Source organism: Polypterus senegalus, chromosome 5, assembly GCF_016835505.1.
Source record: "Polypterus senegalus isolate Bchr_013 chromosome 5, ASM1683550v1, whole genome shotgun sequence".
In the NCBI taxonomy this organism is placed as follows: domain Eukaryota; kingdom Metazoa; phylum Chordata; class Cladistia; order Polypteriformes; family Polypteridae; genus Polypterus; species Polypterus senegalus.
The window spans coordinates 104,112,671-104,135,296 of NC_053158.1; positions in this window are offsets into that span (position 1 = coordinate 104,112,671).

Here is a 22,626-nt window from a genome sequence, read left to right on the forward strand (position 1 = left end):
TACCTTAATCTATCCCACAATAGCTGTCATTAGAAGACCAATGCATGCATGTGCATAGTGACCCCACCATTTTTTTTACATCTAGTTTCATTCAGGAATAGGCATTGACTTCCTGTAAACACTTTTAAAATGCACTTTTGTTTTATTTTACCAGTGTTTTGTGAGTGTTACCATTGATTTCAGTGGAATAAGTGTTTTGCCCAAAATGCTCAAACTGCTGCATGAAGGAGTTTTCTAAACTGCTTGCTTGTAAAACTCTTAGGTGTAAATAGAGTCACTGAAATCAATGGTAAAAACTTTTTTCTAGCAGTTTATTAGCATTCTGGTCTGAGAGAGTGGAAAAAGGTGGTTGTCATGTAAAGGTGCAACAGATGGTTCCATATTCTGATGGGCAATTGGAATATTAGTATATTGACGATAATTTGTATTTGATGGGCCAAAAACCAAGGTATATAAATAAATACAGCAATATATTACTTCTATTGTAGACCAAATCTGTATATATTCATCAATTTGTGTCAATTTCCATGTCTTTATGGCTTGTGTATTTGCCACCCAGTATTAAAAGTGACAGTGAGGAAATGCCATGCTCCATTCTGCTTTAGGCCATTGTGAAATCACTCTTTCAATGCATGGATTTTTCAAATTCCAAATAAATTGGGTAATAAGTTAGTCTAATTTAAAGATGGATTTGTCAATGTAAACAAATAATCAATTCTTGAGTCACTATGATGTACTGGTGAGAAGAACTAATACGCTCTTAAGTTTGGATTTAAACATCTATATGGGTCTGATAAGCTGTGATCCATCACAAACTGTGTGATGATTTTTGCAGTGTTAGATGTTATTGCTGCAGTAGCTGAAGACCTACCCAGGTCTGGATTTAAAACACAATTAAAGTCTCTGGCCATTGCAATTTTCTGAGTTTTCAACCAAAACTGGTCCTTACTTTTTAAATGAGTATCCTGTAAAAATACCATCTGATTAATCATAATCAACACCCCACCTCTCCCCTTTAGTTTAGAAAGCCAAAAAAACCCATGGAGACTGTTACTCATTTGCTTAAAAAAACCAAAGGGAAACAGAAACTGAAATTGCAGAGTGTAACATCCCATATATTGGGAATGTGGATGCCAAACTAGACACTGATTTAAGACACACAACCAATGATAAAATATTGGGTTTCACAAAAAGGTGCAGTTTATATAGAGGTGAAGGGACAAAACGGTGTCATGCAGGCTTTGTAACATAGTTCATAGGCAATGACACACAAAACAATTGACAGTCCCAAAAATAATCCACAAAGATATTATCACACACTTGTGCTTAGGAGGTAGCCAACAATCCCAGAAGTGAATGAAAGTTCACAAGATAAGGGAGTTGTATCAGGTATTAAAGCCTCTCTCCTTTTTATGGCAGAATTCACAAAGAAAAACAATAAACCAACATGCTCACCAAATACTCTGTATTCACAAAATGGCTCCTCTTCCGATGCATCATTTCTGCCTCTGACTCTCACAGACAACATCACTTCCGGGTACACTTTGATGACATCACTTCTGGTCCCATTGAATGATGTCACTTCTGGTGACATCACATCTGGCCGCACCCTGATGACATCACTTCAGGTCTCCTTTTGATGATATCACTTCCGGTCTCACAGTTATGACATCATTTCCACCAATACTTCCTTCCTGTTGCCATTTTGTATAAATACCACCTTTCACTGTCATGTATTATCAACTGTTATGCTTTTAATCACCATTTTTTCAATTGTTTCATTGAAGATCACGGGATATTATATGGGGACAACTCCTCAACTCTCATTTTTTCTCTCAAGTGAGATTACTTATCTTACAATATGTACAAAAAAAGTGAATCAAAACCCAATCAATATAAATACATCCAACAAACTTTCACAATGACTAGGAAATATCTATGATAAATCAAAAGAAAAAAATATATAGAAAAATGGGCACAAGATATTAACAAGTATTGTAAACACTCTATTTATTCAAAAGGCAGAATAAAAGTAAGATATCCCCTGCTGGCAGGAAGTACCTTTTATACTGGGAGGGGCATTACTTTCATCCAATCCAGTGTCATGCTGCTCCATCCTCCAATTTTATCTGACGCATGCACATTTCAACTGTGCACAACACCATACCACAAAAATGCCTCTATTAAATTATACAACAGTCTCACGTCTGTGTATAGAGCACACCCATGACATGCTACAGCTGGCTGTGTCGACTCTTTCTCCAAACTTACTGTTCTAAATTATTCTTTTGTTAAACTCAGGATCCCCTTCACTAAAAAAATAATGCATGCCTTAAAATAACTCTTCACGCTACTTGTTCTGCAGTGATGGGTAGCTATGAAGATACTTGCATTTTGACATGGTCCAGTAGGCCTTTGCTGAATCCGTAAATGCCTTTACACTGCTAATTGTCAGTTGTTTCTTACTTGTCTTAAAACATTTTTCTTTAAAAGGGTAATGCCTGGCAGGCACATTACCACACAGAAGCCTTGGTGATTATTTTCGAAGATAATAAATTAATTATTTCAAAGTTCTGAGAAATATTTGCACAATTCCCTGTGGTGGAAAATTATATATATATATATATATATTTTTTTTTTTTAGATGATATAAGAATGTAAGACAACACTCTACTACTAAGTTATAGAGAGTGAATTAAGATTCTTCTCGTTAAGCAAGATACCTTAGTAAGCAGGCAATGAAATACAGTAGATCACAAGAGATTTATTGCAGTATAATTTGATCCAATTTGTTATTACTCCGAATAATGCCATCGGAGGGTTAAGAATGGCTGTAAATCCAAAACCGTCTGATAAATAAGCAAATATATTCTCCCAAAATGGTTTGACTGTGAGGCAGTCCCAACAATATGATCAACAAAGGTCAGTGCTTGTTGATATTGTTGACAAAAAGGATTATATTTTGATATTTATGTACAACCAACCAACCATTTTCTAACCCGCTGAATCCGAATACAGGGTCACGGGGGTCTGCTGGAGCCAATCCCAGCCAACACAGGGCACAAGGCAGGAACCAATCCTGGGCAGGGTGCCAACCCACCACAGTTTATGTACAATATTTAGTTTTAAGATTACTCCAAGATTTTTACATATTGAAGAAAGGTGTATGTTGTGAATAATAAAATCAAACACTAATTAAGAGATCACCTTTCCATCATTAAGATCATCTAGAAGTGCATGCCAGAGATCAATTGATTGAGACTACAAATACTACCGATATCTTTGTCATCACTAGTTGCCATATTTTCAACTACAGATATTGAAGGAAGATTTTTTTGGCAACAGTTCTAACTTGTACATATACATAGTGTATTATTGTAAGCCTATATTTGAAGTACAGTTAATCAGAAGCATACATACACATTGTCAATTTAGAGATCTCTAAAAGTCAAAAAACACCAAAAAAACGTATGCGTAGCTAAGTCATAATAAATTATACGATTACTATGTACTGATTATATACTTATTATGTGAACCTCCACTTTTGTTTTATTCATCTGCTGACTTCTTCACCTGGACGCCAGTGTTCACCTGTATGAGTGAGCTGAATGCCTCTCGGAGACGCAAACGCACCCGCCGCCGTGGAAAAAGAGCCAGTATTGCTGTTAAACAATGCCGACTCAAGTCCCAGAGCTTGGATTCCCAATGCCTGCAAGTCGTCTATGACCCATCTTCTCCAGCACAGGACTCCATCCCAGGTTCATGGGCGCTGGACACCAGATTTAATTTCTCCATTTCAAGGTGGTATCACTCTTCCTCAGTGTGCTCTCGGGGAATAAACGCTGCTAATCTTCGCACGCTCACCCATGCTCATCCCACAGCGAGCTCTTCTACTTCTATCAAGGCTGCTCTCTTGAACATGAGATCAGTGTCTAATAAAACTTTTATTCTGCAAGACTTTATTATCTAAAATAATCTGGATTTCTTTCTCATCACTGAGACCTGGATTGTAAATGGTGACTCTTCATGTTTTACTGACTTGGTACCATCTGGTTATTCATTTTTAAACTCTCCAAGGCTGACTCGTCGTGGTGGGGGCATTGTCACTGTTTTTAAAAGTATGTCCTTGTGTCGGAGTCTTACAAGGGGTCCGTTTAGTAGCTTTGAACTGCAACTTTTCAAAGTGTGCAGCTCCCCTTCTTTGTTGTTTGCTGTGGTTTATAGACCTCCTGAAATTAATGATATCTTCATTTCTGAATTCTCTGATCTCCTGATCTCACCCTCTCCCATGACAAAGTATTTATTGATGGTGATTTTAACATTTGTTGTCAATCAACCAAACATAATTTCATTAATGATTTTTTATCACTATTGGACTCATTTGATTTTATCCAGCATATTAATACGCCAACTCACTCTCTCGGTCACACCCTTGATCTCGTTCTTACACATGATATTTCAGTTAATAATATTAATTTATGCAATGTTTCTTTTACTGATCAGTTTTTTATAATGATGGATTTGAATATTACTGTAAATGTCCCTACTACTAATTGTGCTCCACGCTGCTCTCGCTTTTTAAATTCTTATATTATATCTGATTTTAAAACCATATTCTATAGTCTTGATGTGCATGTCCAATATGATGGTATCGATGATTCTGTATTATAATTTAATTCTTCTTGTAAAATGGTTTTAGACTCAATTGCTCCGCTCAAGATACGCTGTAATAAGGGAAGACCTGCTCACTGGCTAGATTAAACTATGTGATCACTGTGCCGTGCCTGTTAAACTGAGGAACGGCGTTGGAATAAAGATGAACTCATTGTTTCTAAACAGATTTTTAGGACTTCTCTATTCAACTTCCAGGTTGCAGTTAAGAAAGCTAAACATGATTTCTTTGCTGATTTAGTATCCCGTCATTCTAAGAATCCAATTAATGTGGCAATTCATCCTCATTCTGTGATGGGATTAAATAGCACTGTTCTTTCTTATGAGCAGTTTCTTTCATTCTTTGTCAGTAAAATTGATAAAATTCGCTGTGGTATTGAACTGGCTATGAACTTCCTACTGTTAATCATGGTATTGTCTTGGAATCTTTTGATCTTGTCTCACTTTCACAGTTAAAAAGAACTATTGACACCCTTAAACCAGCTCTCAGGCCTCTTGATATTGTACCACCACGCCTCTTAGTGGAAGCCTTTGATGTTTTGGGTCCATCTTTACTAGCCAATATCAGTAGTTCTATTAGTGATGGAGTTGTGCCTTCATTTTTTACACATGCTGCGGAATGACCCTGTCTGAAAAAGGCAGAATTAGATCCTGGAGTTTTAGCCAATTTTCGCCCGAATACCCAATTGCCATTTCTGGCTAAAATATTAGAAAGAATTATTTATAATCAATTGGTTGATCACCTTAACTCCAAAAATTTGTTTGAGATCTACCAATCTGGCTTTAGGAGTTATCATGGTGTTGAGACAACCCTCCTTAAAGTATTCAATGACATCTCTATTATTACTGAATCAGATGGCGCTGCAGTCCTTGTCCTCCTTGACCTGTCTGCTGCCTTTGACACTATTGACCATGAGATATTGCTGTTGCGGCTTGAACATCTTGTTGGGCTTAAAGGGGCTGCTCTTAACTGGTTCAGGTCATATCTAACTGGTAGACACTTTTCAGTGTCTTTAAATTCCTCTTTTTTGTCTACTACTCCTCTTAAATGTGATGTTCCTCAGGGATCCATTTTGGGTCCTATTTTGTCCTCTATATACCTTCACCCTATTGGAGCTATTTTTTAGGAAATTTAACATTTCTTTTCACTGCTATGCTGATGATATACAGGTTTATATTCCCCTCTGCAATTAATCAACTGCACAACTGTCTTTCTGAACTAAGATCCTGGATGGCTAATAATTTTCTTGATCTGAATGAAAATAAAAAGGAGGTGCTTAAAGTGGGTCCATCAGTTAAAGCCCAAATTGGTCTTGGACTTCTCGTTTCTTTCTCTGTCTTTTGCAAACCTCAAGTCCACAATCTTGGTGTTATCTTTGACTGTAACCTCTCTTTTGAGAAACAGGTTTATTCTGTAGTCAAGAGTTGCTTTTTACAGCTTTATCTATTAGGTAAGATCAAGCCTTTTTTATCTTCTAGGGATCTTGAGAAAGCTACTCATGCTTTTATCTTCTCTCGCCTTGATTACTGCAACTCGCTGTATTCTGGGATTAGCAAATCCCTGATACACAGGTTACAGTTGGTCCAGAATGCTGCCTCTCGCTTTCTGGTTGGGGAAAGAAAGTCTGATTCTGTTTCTCCAATATTAGCTTCTTTACACTGCCTGTCAGTTTTCAAATAGATTTTAAAATCTTGTTGCTAGTTTTTAAATCTTTACATGGGCTTGCCCCTGCCTATTTATTTGAATTGTGTGTTTTACACCAGCCATCTAGAGTGCGTAGATCTTCTCGTCAGCTGTCTCTTGTTGTCCCTCGTACCAAGTGTAAAACTAAAGGGGACAGGGCTTTTGCAACTGCTGTTCCTCACCTGTAAAACTCTTTACCTCATCATATAAAGGAGTCATCTACAATTGAACTGTTCAAAAAAAGATTAAAGACTCATTTCTATTCACTTGCTTTCTGTGACCTTCAGTAATACTGATGGTTTCCTCATTGTGATTATGTAACATTACTTCTATTTATTATTTATTTTATTTATGTTCATTTATTTTATTTCTATTTATGTTATTCATGTTAACTGTATGTTTTTCTTTTATTCTATTATTGTAAAGCACTTTGGCCAGAACATTCCTATGTTGTTTTAAATGTGCTATATAAATAAATTTGACATTGACATTGATGAAGTACAGAATAAATAGCATGACTTAAAGTATTTCTTAAACTAGTTCCATACCGTGCAGTGAAAAATTATTTGCTGCCTTCTAGATTTCCTTTATCACTGCAAATTTCTGACACTAAATGTTCAATAGATGAAATAAGTACACAAAAAGTGTTATTTATTGGCTAAGATGCCCTTTATCTAATAATAGATTTGTGTTGAAGACCTGAAAACATTCAGTTATTTAATTTGCTATGACATGCAGGAGGGTTGACTGGAAATGTGCCAACCTTATATAAAATAAACAATGATTTATTTGATGAGACCATTGCTGTTCAGTTCATGTGTTATTGCTGCATTCGTTTTGCTTCCTCTTTCCATTTTCCCTCAAGGCAGAGTAATTTTCTCCATAGCTTTGTTTGTCGCTGTAGATTACTGAGTATACAAGAAACAACACTTTGACATAAAGCATGGAAATTTCAGGTTTTGTTAAAAAAACTTCAGAAACTGAATTTGAAGTACTGAAGACACTATCTTTCCTTATGCTGTTCAGTTTATGATTTTTTTATTGTATTTTTATAGAAAATACTTATTTTTTGGTGTACAGATTTTTTTATGGTTCACTGTAACAGAGAGCTTTGTCATTGCCTTTGAGAAGTTTTAATTCATGGATATGTAGTATTTTTTTTTTTTTTTTGCTACTTCTTTCACATTATTTTGGTTATTCATTATGCTAGTTTGTTGCAGTGTGTGCAGACTCAGTACAATTTGCCTTGCTATATAAGTAAAAGCATAACATTTATAAGCATTAAAATTATGAAATATCTTTCTGTTTTTAAGGGAAAAACATTACAAATGTATATATTTTACTGTCATTTTGGGGAAAGCTGGTAAATAGGTAAGACAAGTTTGTTGGGCTATTCTCATCAAGCTTGTTCTAAAGTTCTAACATGTGTATTGTACTTTTCCTTATCTATTCATGGTTTCATATTGATATACTTCCTATTTCCTATTCCATCCTAAAGCACTGTGCACAGGCTGACTTTGATATGTCTGTTCTGAGTTACAAATGCTTAGTGGTGTTCAGTGCAATTGATGAACTATTATTTTTACTTACTCATTCATTTTTTCTCGTTTTGTAATTTTGTATTTTTCAGTGCAGACATATTTATAATCAATAGTTCACTGGAAAAGTATTTTGTAAAAGTTTATATTGTGTTATAGTGTTAAAATATAAATAATTGTTCTAATAGGTATCAAAGATATACTGTACTTCTGTGCTCAGAGAACAGATACAGTATATAAGAAAATAGAAAGGGAATGAGGATGAGTTTGTGAAAAAAAAGTTGTTTGGAAGTTTTTTCTTTGTTTATTTATTGTTTTCTTTTTCAAGCCTATCTAGAAACTAATATATTAATGTACTATTTCTAATGTGCCATCTTTTTGTAGGAAGTATGAAACTAGTGATGAACAAAATCATTCACGTGAAATTGAATTTGCAATGAAACAGTGTTTTGCTTCACACAACACTTCGTGAGAGATTTTCTAGGTCTAGGTCAGACTTATACAGTAGATAATCTAACATAAACACAGCTAAAATATCTGACTATACCACCCAGCTTTACTCTATTGAGAGTCTGGGAACTCTTGAAATTTAAAGATTATAGTACACAGGTTTCTTTAAATTGGGTGTTGAGTAAACACACAATGAAAAACACTGCAATAATTTCAAGACAAACAATAGTAACTTGTATCCCACCAATTTTTCACCTGTCCCACTGAAACACTCTGTTCACCAATAAAAGTCTTGCTAACTTGTCAAATCTCTGTTGGCATCTCTTCCTCATGGAGTCAGCATTGTTTTTCACTTCTGGATTCCTTGTGTTGCTACGACAACCTAGGCTCACCTTGCTTCTGTCCATCATCTTTGCTCAGTAGCTCAATCATCTCATTGGTCTTCCCCGTCTCGCTGGACCTACAACCAGCATCTCTCTGGTGAGACTGTCTCTTCCTCCTTTGAGGTACATGCCACTGTCCGTGTGCCACACGTCTTGACAACCATGTACTCTTGTCTGTGTGCGAGTCCCTGTGCCCAGTCCAAGCGATCTTGACAGCATTCTCAATGGACTGTCTCTCTCTCTACACCTCCCATTGCCCATAAGTACAGTATATAACTGCTTCAGTCACTGCCTAGATCAACATGATGATCGATTTAACGATGATACATACCAATTTCCTTTGCTTAGCAATAGTGTAAACACATTTTCATTGGTTAAACAACAGTATTGTTGTACATATACCACTGTATGCTGATTCAAAACCAATATCTCCAGAATATGTTAATATTCAAAGGAAGCAGACAGTTCTATATCACAATATTATTTGTTGGTGAGATTCCATTCAAAGCAGTCTTATCTTCAAAGCAGGTGACTCTTTTGCAAGACAGGTAAATATCTATGTTGTATAGACAGACATCAACAATAACCTGTAAGAGAATTATTCAGGAAATTTTGGCTTTTCCCAATCACCCCAGTCCCAACAAGAGGTGCCTATTGCCCCTTCCATTGTTGGCTTTTTACATTTATTCTTTATGTTTTTTTGCCTAAGAGAAATAGAAAACCACCCATTCTACAAAACAAATTCTCCTCTGACAATTGACACAATTCTTTTTCCTGTCATTAATATTTAATAAAGATTATATAAAGAGCTTTCATGCAAAAAAAAAAGTGCTAATTTTCTGTCTCATTGTAGGGCAAAGTGGATATTACCCCTTTTGCTAGGCTTTATCGGCACACCAGACCTATTAAGAAAACACATTTAACAGGGATGCAGGCATCCAGGTGCACAAAACCCTCCACTTGCATTCCAAACTAAGTGACTAAGCTTCAGCCAGGATCTGACTGGACTTCATCTGATAATAAAGGTATAAATCAGAGGTGACCTGACATCTCTCCAGAGGCCCCTCTGCAGACCTCTTGAGCCAGAAGTCGTGAAATGGACTCAAGCAAGGAAAAAGACCTATAATTCAAGGGATGAAAATTAAGATGGATAGAAGAACTTGCCTATCACAAGACTCTTTTTGTAACTGGAAATGACTTTAATTCAATCAGGAGAAGGTTCAACCTTTCTTTAAAACTACATGCACCCCCTCTCTCAAATTTAGTGAGAAGAAGCTTTCTGGGATATTTGCTGGACACTTGTTAAACTCCCTGGGGAATCTCTCTGGGATTCTCTCAGGGATGGGAAAATATGCCAAATGACCTTCTGAAACCTAAGAATTTATGAGCTGCCCTTTCCATGAGGAACTGAAAAGGTGAAATACTCATCTCTTTGTAAATCTGAAACCGAGACCCAGTGTGTCAAGCTAAGGCTGTGTGCCAATAATCTGACAAGTCTGAGAAGCTTTTACTTTAAGAAAGGAACTTCAGCATCTAAAACTTTTGGTTTAGAATGAATAATGCCTTTTCCCTATGAAGTGGCAAAAGATGGCAGAAGGTAAGCTGAGGAAGTAGCAGCACAACACTGACAAGGATCTTGCAGCAACAAGAAAGAGTGCACTAAAATGCACAAAGAATCTTCCACTTGAACCCACAGCAACAACAAAGCAAAAACTCCACACAGCATCAGATATTATCCATAAAGACTGGGTTAACGTAAAACTGTTTATCTGTGACAAGATAAAGTAGAACTCTAAATACCAGTAAACAGCCAGCCTATATGTTATATGTTTGTCTGCCTAGAGTGTCTGCGTCTTGTCTTATATGTCAATGCATATATTTACTTCTATAATCCTTGTATTATTCAATAAATGGTATTATTTTTTTTCTTAAAACAAGTGTGTCTCAGTTACTTCGATATAAGTCTAGAGCCAGATACCCGCCTCCTACAACAGAGAAAGTTAAAGTAAATAAAGTAGCAGCCTTGTAGAATTATTGGATTAATTACCGGGATTGCCAAAGGCAAAACTGATAATTAATTAACCAAGTTAAAAATGTATTTTTCAAATTACAGAGTATTATGGCATTCTCCTGGGTGAATGTCTTATTGATTATTAATAAGATCATTAATAATCAAATTCCTACATTTATCATTTTTAGCCTCTTGGGTGGGTGACTTATTGATTATTAACCATTAAAATTCCTACATCATGTCGGCATTTTGTTGAGGGATTTGGTATGTGTTATGTTTATCCTGGAAATAGAACTGCGACTTTGCCATTTATGAAGACAAAGTTGCGCAATCTTATAGATACACTGGAGAGAAAATTAAAATAATGGAACCAATCTGCAAGAATCAAAAGAACAGGAAAGTGTGTTTGCTAGGTAAAGGCAAAGTGCAGGAGAAAGTGGTGTAGGGGTGGCTTTCTTTATAGTTTCAAGTTGGGGAAAACACAGTAATAGGTGTCTTTGTGTGGAAAATATACTGCATGTCATATTTGTAAAAAGCCCTCTGCACCTCTGTGGTGATGTGAACAAGAGACGTAACTAAAGCTGATTTTCCACGTACGCAGGCAATTACATACATGTAAACACAGAAGGGTGACTGAGTCTTTAGAGAGTATTACACCTTGTTTCCTACACCAAAACAACCTTTAAAACGCCCCTTAACCCAATTTTAGTATTTTTCACATTTGTAAAATCACCAGCTGAAAGAATTTTAATTTCAGGTTTGCAAAACAGTATGCTAAATAAAAACTTCCGTTTTTCTCTTTTCACTATGTAAGACCACATTATGGAAGAGTGGTTAATGGTGACTCACAGTTCCAAAGTCCTGGTATCAAATCTACACACAGGCATTACCTACTCTATGTAGGTATAGATGTTCTCTGGGCTCTTCATTTTTCACACACTTGTCATCAGCAGGTTCTGTATTTTATTTTTACTTTATTGATCCCCAGAATTTGTCAAGTGTGAGTGAATGTGGCTAGGTGTAAGTGGGCCTTATAATGCAGCAATGCCCAGGTCAGGACTGGTGTCTGCCTTGTAATCAATGCTTCCAATATAAAGTAGGCTTCAATGTTCTACAAACTTGAATTGCATAAAATAATTATGAAAATGGATGAAGAAATGTTCATAAGATTTGGTTATGTACTTTTGTACAAAAAAACCTTAAAACACTAATGAAACTTCTAAATTATCTAAAGTTTTCTAACAATGTCTATCTTTTTCTAGAAGCAGCTTTATTTAATATAAGGTTATAGAGTGTTGCCGCACCTATGGTATATTAACTGATTGAGGTGAAGCTATGTATTCAACCCTAGATGGAACACTAGATGGAGTTTTTTTGTAGGCTTTGGTAATTCTAGTGTTAAAGTTTTAAGACCTCAGAAGTTAGGCAAAAGTAGGTACCACTAGTGTGTATTTTTGAATTGTAAAACTGTATTCAAAGGTGGATAGCACTTGTCTCTGGAATTAGCCAATTTAAACAAAGAAACCTAAAGATTATTCTTTCATACATTTTATAAGAGTACCAATTCCCTTTCTATATACAAGCCTTGAAGTAAAGAATAAATTGAGGAAAAACACCTATCTACTGTATATACAAAAAGCAAAAAATACAAACAGTGGCCCATTCAGTTAAATGAGACAAAATCTATATTTTGGACAATCTATAACTTGCCGTATTCACTGCTATAGACATTAAAATATTAAAAATTACATGAATATAAATAAAAAATAAGATTTTGGATGGAAGTTTGCATTCAGTGTATAATATATTCTGATCTGAGTTGTCACATTGTTTACTCTAAGTCCCAAGACATAGAATCGGGGCTACTGATCTCCATAAACCACTGCTATGTAACTACAGTAGCTATATAGACCAGGCTTCTTCTTTTTTTTTTTTTTTGCAATGTTCATTTAATTTATAAAGTTGCTTCTACAGTGTTGCAAGGTGTTGGAACTTAACCTGACTGAATCAGAAGAAAGTCTGCAATAAACCTTAATAGAGGTCAGTCCATTGTAGTTAAAGAGAATCTTTGTGACAAGTGCAATCATCTCTGTAAAAAGACATTTTCATGTTCAACTGTAACATGCTACCCTGAACTAACCTATGTGATTTCCTTTGCCTTTTTCATTATTTATATTTATGTGATTCAAATAGTGTCTTCCATTGTTGTCTAAATTAAACCACAGACTCTATGAATTCATCAAAGGTGTCTTTATTCATGAGAGTTTAATTTCTTTCATAAAAAAGATTTAATTTATGCTTACTATCAACACTATATCCAGTGAACATTTTCTACATTCTGAACAGAACTGAATTGTAAAATTTCATTTTAATTTGATACTATTATATTATACTATTTCATACCACAGACTTCCTGATTTAGCAAAGTAATTCCTCCCTGTTATTTTATTGTAGCAGGCTCAAAGTTGTCCTTCTTTTAACCTATATATGGCATTATAGGTTTTCTGCAGCAATACTTTTTGTAGATATCAGCTAAGATTTTATGTATATAAAAAAGCAAATTAGAAGCAAAGATAACTGGTAAAACACATTGTCAGATTTTAAATGTTGTACACTAAGAGTACACTCAACACACATGTTATAGATAAATTCATTTGGTATTTTGCTGTTTTAATGCGTTTTGTCTATCACAGCAGCCAACACTATCCAGACACACACACACATCTCATAGTGAGTAAAACAACATTTGTTTGTCTGTTATCAGAAGGTTAGGTCCTTTCCAATGTTTCTGTAAATGTCTTTGCCCTTAAAGTGATGGCAAAGCCCTATACATTACAGACTCTTTCTTGCTGCTGTATAAACTTTACCTTGCCGTCATTAAAGCTTTTCTTTCAAATGCTTTCATTAGATGTATGCCCCCTTTTATCTGCTACACACCGTTCCGTTCTACACCCTTTTGAGTATCTTGAACTCTCCTCACCATTCAAGTTTCAATTTTTTGATGCTCTCCCCCTTATTTCTTAAGTAAAGTAACCACTGATAATAAGAATAAGAATTCCACTTCTCTCTTCTGACATGGTTCAAGTCTTCAAGTATGATATTCTTTCTTCAGCTGTAGTCATGCAATAAACATGAGTGATAAACACCTTTATCATACAAATAGGTAAATACTGAACTGTGATTTACACCTATTAACTTTGCCTTTTTTGTTATGCATCGAACTCCAGCTTATGATTTTACCTGTCACCTTTAGATAGCACTTGTTTTGCCTGTTAATTATAGGTCCTGTCCTGCCAGACCTGTGGGTCAGACCCCAAACTTTGTTTCAAGCAGCCATTGGTGCTTTATCAGGTGACACTCTGCTCTCCAGCTTGTGTGCTGGGTTAAGCATTCCCACCACAAAATCTGCACGGAGTGTCCTAACAGCTCCCAAGGCTGTGTGCCTGGCAGGTTTTGTTTCAGTACAGTGTCACTTACAACGTGAACTAATCATGAATATGATGAACATATGATACATGCATTTCAGTTCTATTTTAAATATTACATACAAGTAATTAACAAATACATTTGTACTATCAATAAATATAATTCATCATCATTTGAAAACGGCTCTGGTATTGTGATGTGAAACTGCAGTTGTGCCTGAAAGTTGAATAACTTATAGCAGTGAGATAGTATGAGGAGCACATTTCACATCTTAAAGGAAAAGTAAAAGTAAGTGATCCGTTTTATTTTACCTGGAGGGAGAAAGTAGGTGTCATGTGTAGCAGAAATAATCCATTCTTGTGTTAGTTTTGAACAGTCTGAACAGCTTCACTTCACCCCCACCCCATCCATCTCTGTTACATGAGTTTCTCAATTGTTTATATGTGGATATAACAATGCTGCAGAAATCTCAAACATTCAGCAACTAACTGTTTTTATAGTTGGAGCATTTTTTTTATTGTATTTTCTTCATCAAACAGACAGATAATTAATTTTGTTTATTAAATATTGTAATGATTGACAGTTATTATATGCATAGTGAAAACAGTAATGATACTTAGGCACTGGGACTCGGTAGAGGTCGTGGTTTAAAGATGCAAATTTGAGAGCTAGAATCCTCAAGAGATGACGCATTGTAAAAGGCTAAATATCACACAAAGGACTAGGCATCAGGGTCCAAACTATTTTGACAATAAAGGTTAAACTGTTATGGTCAGTAGTCTTTCTATATTTCAGTGATTTCTAATTTAACATTACCTTTTGCAGATGGATTTAAATCATATTGATAATTTAAAGTTTTGTAGTGTTTTTGTATGGTGGAATATTTGTTGCCCTAAATGGCACCATAATTTAAAAACATTTGGAACTATTGTTTCCATGGCAATATTACCCAATATTTCCAGGATGTATGACACCTGTGATGTCTTCAAAAGTGATGGGCATTTCTGGGGTATCCAAATTTGTGGGTAAATCTAACGCTCATACTTTTCAAAATAACTTTTTCCTTTTGATTTCACTGTTTAAGAATCCTTTCCCTCTAACTTCTGGTTTAAATTTTTGGTTATTGTTTACAGTTTAGACCAGAAACCAGTTTGACTTATGGCTCAAACTTTGGCATTTATTTAATTATATTTTTTATAAATTGTATGTGAAGAAAATAACATTACATACAATCAAATTAAACTTATACAATAAAGAAAATAACATTACATACAATCAGATCAAACATAACAAAGCAGAGCCCCCACCAGATAGAAATAGAGGAGAGCCAACAACATGGAGAAATATTTCAAAACAACAAAGAAGGGAGAATGTCCTTTTCTCCAAAATAAATGATTATTCTAACATTTTATTAATTTGATCTTACCATATTTTAAAATGTTTTGAACAGATTCTCTAAGTGAGAATTAGATTTTTTTTCAAATTCAAATAGTATAAAACATCAGTTCCCACTGTCGTATTAAAGGTGGGTTAAGATTCTGAGCAAGATAAGTCTGTGTGCTAGTAGTGTGCTGTAGGTAAATACAATCATTTTGTCCTTCTCTACTTTAAGACCATCTGAAAGTACACTAAACACGACTGTTAATGGGTTTGGAGTGATTGTGACACCAAGGCTATCTCATAGGCATTCAAAGATCTTTGTCCAAAATAATGTTAATTTAGTGCACTTTCAAAACATGTAGCCCAGTGAGGCTGGAACTAGATTGCATCATTCACAGGTTGAATTTTGGCCTTTTAACAAAATAAATGGGATCAATAAAAGATTTTAGATTGAATGATCTTTGTGCATATGGAGCTAGAGTGTATTCTATGCATGGCTGACTTCCACTCCTTTTATGGAATATTGAGTGAGAGATCCTTCCTCACTGTACCCTGGGATCATTGAAAGAAAGAAACTTTGAGATATATTTATATATTGTTGAGAAGCTGTCTGAGTCTTCAAGATCAGTATTTCTTCTGGAATAGAATTGGGCGGAAGGTATGTAAAATTGGGTAGATAGGTTTCTTTTAGTAACATTTCTGATTTGAAAGTAGTGGAAAAATTAAGTTATGGGAAGTTAAATTTGAAGTGTAATTGTTTATAAGATACAAAAACATTATCTATATACAGTACTCTAAATGTTTTAATCCTGGACATTTTCCAAAAATTAAATACTGTGCAGATTTGAGAAAGTTGAAAAGGGTGCAATAGAGAACAGCTTCTCTGCCTTGAAGCACATTGATTCAATATTCTGAGTGATTGAAGGATGATTGGATTATTTGCATATTAATGATAATCTGTACTTACTGGAGCACAAAACAGAGCATATGAAGAAGTACAACATGATTTTATTTCTATTGTAGACTGGGTTTGTGAAAATTAACCAATTTCTGTCAGTTTTGAGGTCTTTATACCTTGTATATTTGCTACGAAATAATAAAATTCAATTTTAGGTACTACCATGCTACCTTCTGCTTTAGGTCTTTGTAGAGTCACATTTTGAATGTGTGGACAATTTTAATTCCAAATAAATTAGGTTATAATTGAGTCTAATTTCTTAAAGAACAATTTGTTAATGTACAGTATATAAGGATGCTCTGAAATAGAAAAAGATGCTTGGGAAGGATGTTCATCTTCACTGTATTGCTTGTCCCTGCTAATTTGAGATGGAGGGTAGACCATCTGTTCACATCTTGTTTGATTTTGTTCCATGCTGATAGCAAGATTGTGTCTTTATATTTACTTGTGCTGTTTACCCCTAGATATTTAAACTGTTCTAATAAAATAAATGGATAAATGTCCGATCTACTGTAGTATTGTTTGCTAGAGAGTTCAGTGAAATAAACACACTTTTACTTAAATTAATTTTCTGCTATTGCATTAAGGACTACAGGTAAAGGTGCTTGTGGGTCAGATATATACAGTACATATTGCCTGTGTATGGTAATATTTTCTGTTCAAGATATTCTCTTATAATCCCCTTTATCTCTAATGCATTTTGAAAGTAAATGGCCAATGACTCAAATGGCGATCACAAAAAGCAATGTTGATCCTTGGTGATCCCGAAGGGCATCCTTGTTGAGCACCATGTTCTAGTTTGAAGTAGTTTGAAATAATGTTATCAATGTTGAATGTCCTAGTGATTATCATCTCAGCCCTCCTCATTAATTCCCAGCCAATAAAACTGCATCTTAATTCTCTCCAAAGTTTTCTCTGTACCAAAATGGCCTCCTAGGAGATGGGCACGTGATAATTCACAAACCTGCCGCCGGAAGGTTTGGGAACTAGCAGCAGTTTCCACATCTCTCCCTCATGTTCCACTACCCGATACAACAGATCATTCTCTAAAACAAAGTGAGGACTCTGCGGCATGTGCTGATGAGTGCATTGACAAGACTAACTGCATTTTTCGTGAATTTAAGGGAATCATCATTCCATTGTTCCCTTTTAAAGGAAGCCGGCGTTTCTCTAAATTGATAGTGTAATTAAGAGAGGGAGTCAGGAACAACCTCAAGGGGCGTGGTTTTCTCCCATTCCACCGTGTCGTTAGATGATGACGTTTCTGCCAAAGATGGTCACACTGAGAGAACGCATCACCTCTCTCTGCCATGTCAGAAGACTGGGACGTTGTGACGTGTGGTCTAGCCTCATGTGGGGAGGCAAAATGGTGGGTGGGTCGGGGAATGGGGGGACTAGACTGGGAGAGAAAGCGCAAGCTATTTCTAATCTATCCTTTTAATCCTTATCATGATAAGTGCCAACGTAATATTAGGCTTCTTGGCAATAACTCCTGGGAAAATTGGAAATTAAGGTCAAAGCTATCTTAAGTTTAGACTACAAAATGACTACAAAAGTTCAAAAAAAAAATCTTCATGACCAAACAGTTAACTTTGTGAGCTGGAATGTTAAAGGGCTGAATCAAGAATTAAAGAGAAAGAAAGTATTCTTGCACCTAACAGGTCTAAATGCTAAAACAGTATTTTTACAGGAGACCCACTTATTAAGCAAGTATCAGTTTCAGCTGCACAGAGAATAAAGTGGCCAAATATTCAATTCCAGCTTTACAAAGAAAACTAGAGGAATGGGAATTCTTATACAATCTCATTTGTATTAACAGATGTAGTATCTGATCCTAAAGGGACATACTGTATGTGATTGTCATGGATGATCTATTTAACTATTAAGTGATTTTGATAAATATCTATGCACCCAATGTGGATGATAGGGACTTCATCCAAAACGTTTTTGCATCCATTCCCAATGTGAACACTCATAACATTATAATGGCTGGGGACTAATTGTGTTTTAAATCCAGACCTAGATAGGTCTCCTGCCACATGGGCAATGATGTCTAACAGTGCAATAACAATTACACAGTTTGTAACTGATCACAACTTATCAGACACCCCGGAGATTTCTAAACCGTACTCAAGAGCATATTTCTTTTACTCACCAGTGCATCACTGATACACAAGAATTGATTATTTTTTTATCTATACTAATAAAAGGCAAAGCCCTCACTGACTCACTCACTCACTCACTGACTCATCACTAATTCTCCAACTTCCCGTGTAGGTAGAAGGCTGAAATTTGGCAGGCTTATTCCTTACAGCTTACTTACAAAAGTTTCATTTCGAAATTATACACGTAACGGTCATAACGGTCGACAACGTCCGCCATGTTGAACTTTCTTATTTATGGCCCCATCTTCACGAAATTTGATTGGTGGCTTCCCTGCGCTAACCAAAACCGATGTAAGTACTTATTTCGGTGGTATGATGCCACTGTCGGCCGCCATATTGAATTTTCCAAACATCACTAATTCTCCAACTTCCTGTGTAGGTAGAAAGCTGAAATTTGGCAGGCTCATTCCTTACAGCTTACATACAAAAGTTAAGCAGGTTTCATTTCGAAATTCTACGCGTAACGGTCATAATGGTCAACAACGTCCGCCATGTTGAACTTTCTTATTCATGGCCCCATCTTCACGAAATTTGGTAGGTGGCTTCCCTGCGCTAACCAAAACTGATGTACATACTTATTTCAGTGGTATGATGCCACTGTCGGCCGCCATATTGAAGTTTCCAATGTCACTAATTCTCCAACTTCCCGTGTACGTAGAAGGCTGAAATTTGGTACTAATTTCGGTGGTATGATGCCACTGTCGGCCGCCATATTGAAGTTTTTCAACAGTTAGAAATTTAATGCGCGGGTTCCCCATGCTAACTGAATCCTACTTATGTACACATATACGTCCATAGCCTGCAGCGCGGTCACCGTGTGAGGCGGCATTGGGTTCCCCATCCAAACGCCTCCCACGTTGTTCGCTGCCTGCCTATATAAGGCCGTCTGTCGCTCCAGTCTCTACATTCCCTTCCTTGCTTCGCCACGGGATTCACATCTCCCTGCTAATAACTACAGCCTTTTTATTTAATCCACGGCTTCTCCGCTGTTTTATTGTTCATTTATTATGATTATAGTTATTGTGTAGGTATTTTAGACTTACTTTACATTGTTCAGGTACCCATTTCCTTTATCATTCCAACCGTACCCGCATTAACATGTCTATCGAGGTAATCACCATCGATCAAAGAACTGTCACTTACCGAGTGGTTTCCATGCCCGGAGATGGCACCTACCTTTTCCATTCTCTTTGTTACATATTGCACGGCCATATCAGGCTCACTCTTGATATCCGGAGGAACATTGTGTCTTATGTATTGAATGACTGGGGCAGGTTCAAGTTGTGGACTAATAATGGTACAGGAGATAATTATACTACACAAGAGCACTATAAGAATGAAATGCTTAAGCCCTTCACCTATGCATCTGAATGTGAGTTGATGGCTGCAACTGTATTGTTTGGTTGTTGCTTTCAAGTGTACCGAAATGGCCAAATATTTTACACCTTTGGACAACCGCCAATGCCTCTTCAACATCTTAGATTCACAGGTGACAATTTCAGTAGTAGACACTTTGATGTTTATGAATGTTTAAACTCTCAAAAGCTGGATGTGAAGTTATCGATGAAACTGGTTGTATACTTGCAGCGCTTGACAGATGCCGAATGTCTCTTCAACACAATTCCTACAAATACTGTCGTAATTGAAACAAACCATGAAACTCAAACCGATTATGACAGCAGCAATCCAAGCTGTGAGATTTGAAACAAGATTACTGTTCACATGGCCAACTGTACGTTGCATGCTTAGTGCACAGCTTGGTCATATTACAACCGGAGGGCCGAACTCACAATGTGGTATACAAAGAGATCCTTAACAAAAAATTATTGGTATATTTTCCCTCAGTTTAAAAAGATTTAAATTTCTTCTTAATAAAACTTTTAAGGCAGTACTTTGCCGCTGTGAAGCGCGGGTATTTTGCTAGTAGATAATAATTTCTTGTCTACGATTAAATCTTGTAAGTACAACGCTATTGTTAACTCCAACCACGCCCCTTTCATCATAGAGCTAAAATCATTATGCCCCACACACTCATCTCGCAGATGGTGTCTTAACCTACTTTTATTAGCAGACGAGAACTGTACAGAATATATATACAAGCAAATCAATTTTTTAGAGACAAATATAACCTGCATGAACAGTCTGGGAAACTCTAAAGGCTTTCTTAAGGGGACAGATTATCTCATATCTTACACACAAAAATAAATTGGAAACCAAGAAGGTATCAGAGCTAATCACTGAAATTACCAGATGTAAAGGCCAGCTTTGACACAGACAGACGTAGGACACAAGTTCAAAACACACAGGGCTTTTATTTCTTTTTGTAAACCTTGTTGGCAACGACTTCTCCGTTCCCACAAGCTCAACAGAGTCCAGCATAAGCACAGCACAATATAATACAATAAGTCTTCCTTCTTTTCTCTTTCTTGCTCCTCCACTCTCCCTCCAGCAAGCTTCGTCTTCCTCCTCCCGACTCTGGCTCCCAGAGTAGAGGCTGCTGGCTCCATTTATAGCGCATCCGGAAGTGCTCCAGGTGCTTGATGACCTATATCCGGCAGCACTTCCGGGTGTGGTGGAAGAGCAGCTCTGTAGGGCTGAGAGGCAGCAACAGAACACCCTGGTGGCGCCCACAGATCCCAACAGGGCTGTACCAAACTCCAACTCCCATTAAGCCCTGTGGGAGTCCTAGGTACCACTGCAACCCAGGGGACTACCATATAGTGTTCCAGGGAAGGTACTGTCCTGACCAGGCTTGTTCCCTCGGGCCATACAAGGGAGAGGCATCCCAGCCGGGCAAGGGCACTGGCTGTCGGCCACACAGAATAGATCAAGAACATGCCAGGTGTCAAAATGAAGCACTTCAAAGGAAAAGACAAGGTTCTGCATTCAGAGCTCAACCTCTTGACAACTAAAGAAACAGAACAGCTCATTTTTAAATCAAGACATTACTATGAACACGGAGTGGAAGCTAATACAAACCCACAAGTAGGAAGTTCGCAATGCAATCCCAGAAATTACCAACACAGATGGAGACAAAATCATTGACCATAAAAATATAATACACACATTTAGAGACTACTGTAAGTCCTTATATTCTTCTGAGTTTAAAGAAGACAAGACACATCGACACATCCTAATTAATTTCTGGATGCATTATAGATACCAGAACGAAATACTCCCAGTGTAGAGGAATTGGATAAACCTCTGGCACTATCAAAATTACTAGACACTATAAACTTACCTTAGAGTGGGAAAGCAGCAGGCCTTGATGGCTACCCTGCCGAATTTTATAAGAAATTTCAATTAAGCTAGCTCCCCTTTTATTAGCAACATTTATCGAAGCTAGAGGCAATAAAATTCTACCTCAAACTTTTTGTCAAACCTTAAATATCGTCTTTCCTAAGCAAAACAAGGACTTATTAAAATGTGCACCATACAGACCAGTCTCACTTTTGAATAATGATGTTAAGATATTCTCCAAAGTCCTAGCTAGAAGGACTGAGAAAGTGCTTCCTTTGGTAATATCACAAGACCGAACTGGATTTATTAAAGGCAGACACTTAGCTTCCAATCTTCGACACCTGTTTAATGTAATATATTCATACACAATGTCTAACACCGCAGACATATTTTTATTGTTGGATGCAGAAAAATTTTTGGAATTATTGGAACTACCTTTTCACCGTATTGGAGAAATTTGGGTTTGGCCCGAACATTTGTGCATGGATCAAACTACTGTATACCAGAAGCTTCAGTTTGTATTAACAACTTTAGTTCAGACTACTTCAGACTTGAACGTGGTACTAGACAAAGATGCCTCTTATCACCAATGGTTTTTACAGTCGCCATTGAGCCACTGGCAGATCACTGTCGAAATGCTTGTGAGATAAAGGGGATTATCAGAGAAGGACTTGAACAGAAAATTTCTCTATATACAGATGATATGGTACTGTATATATC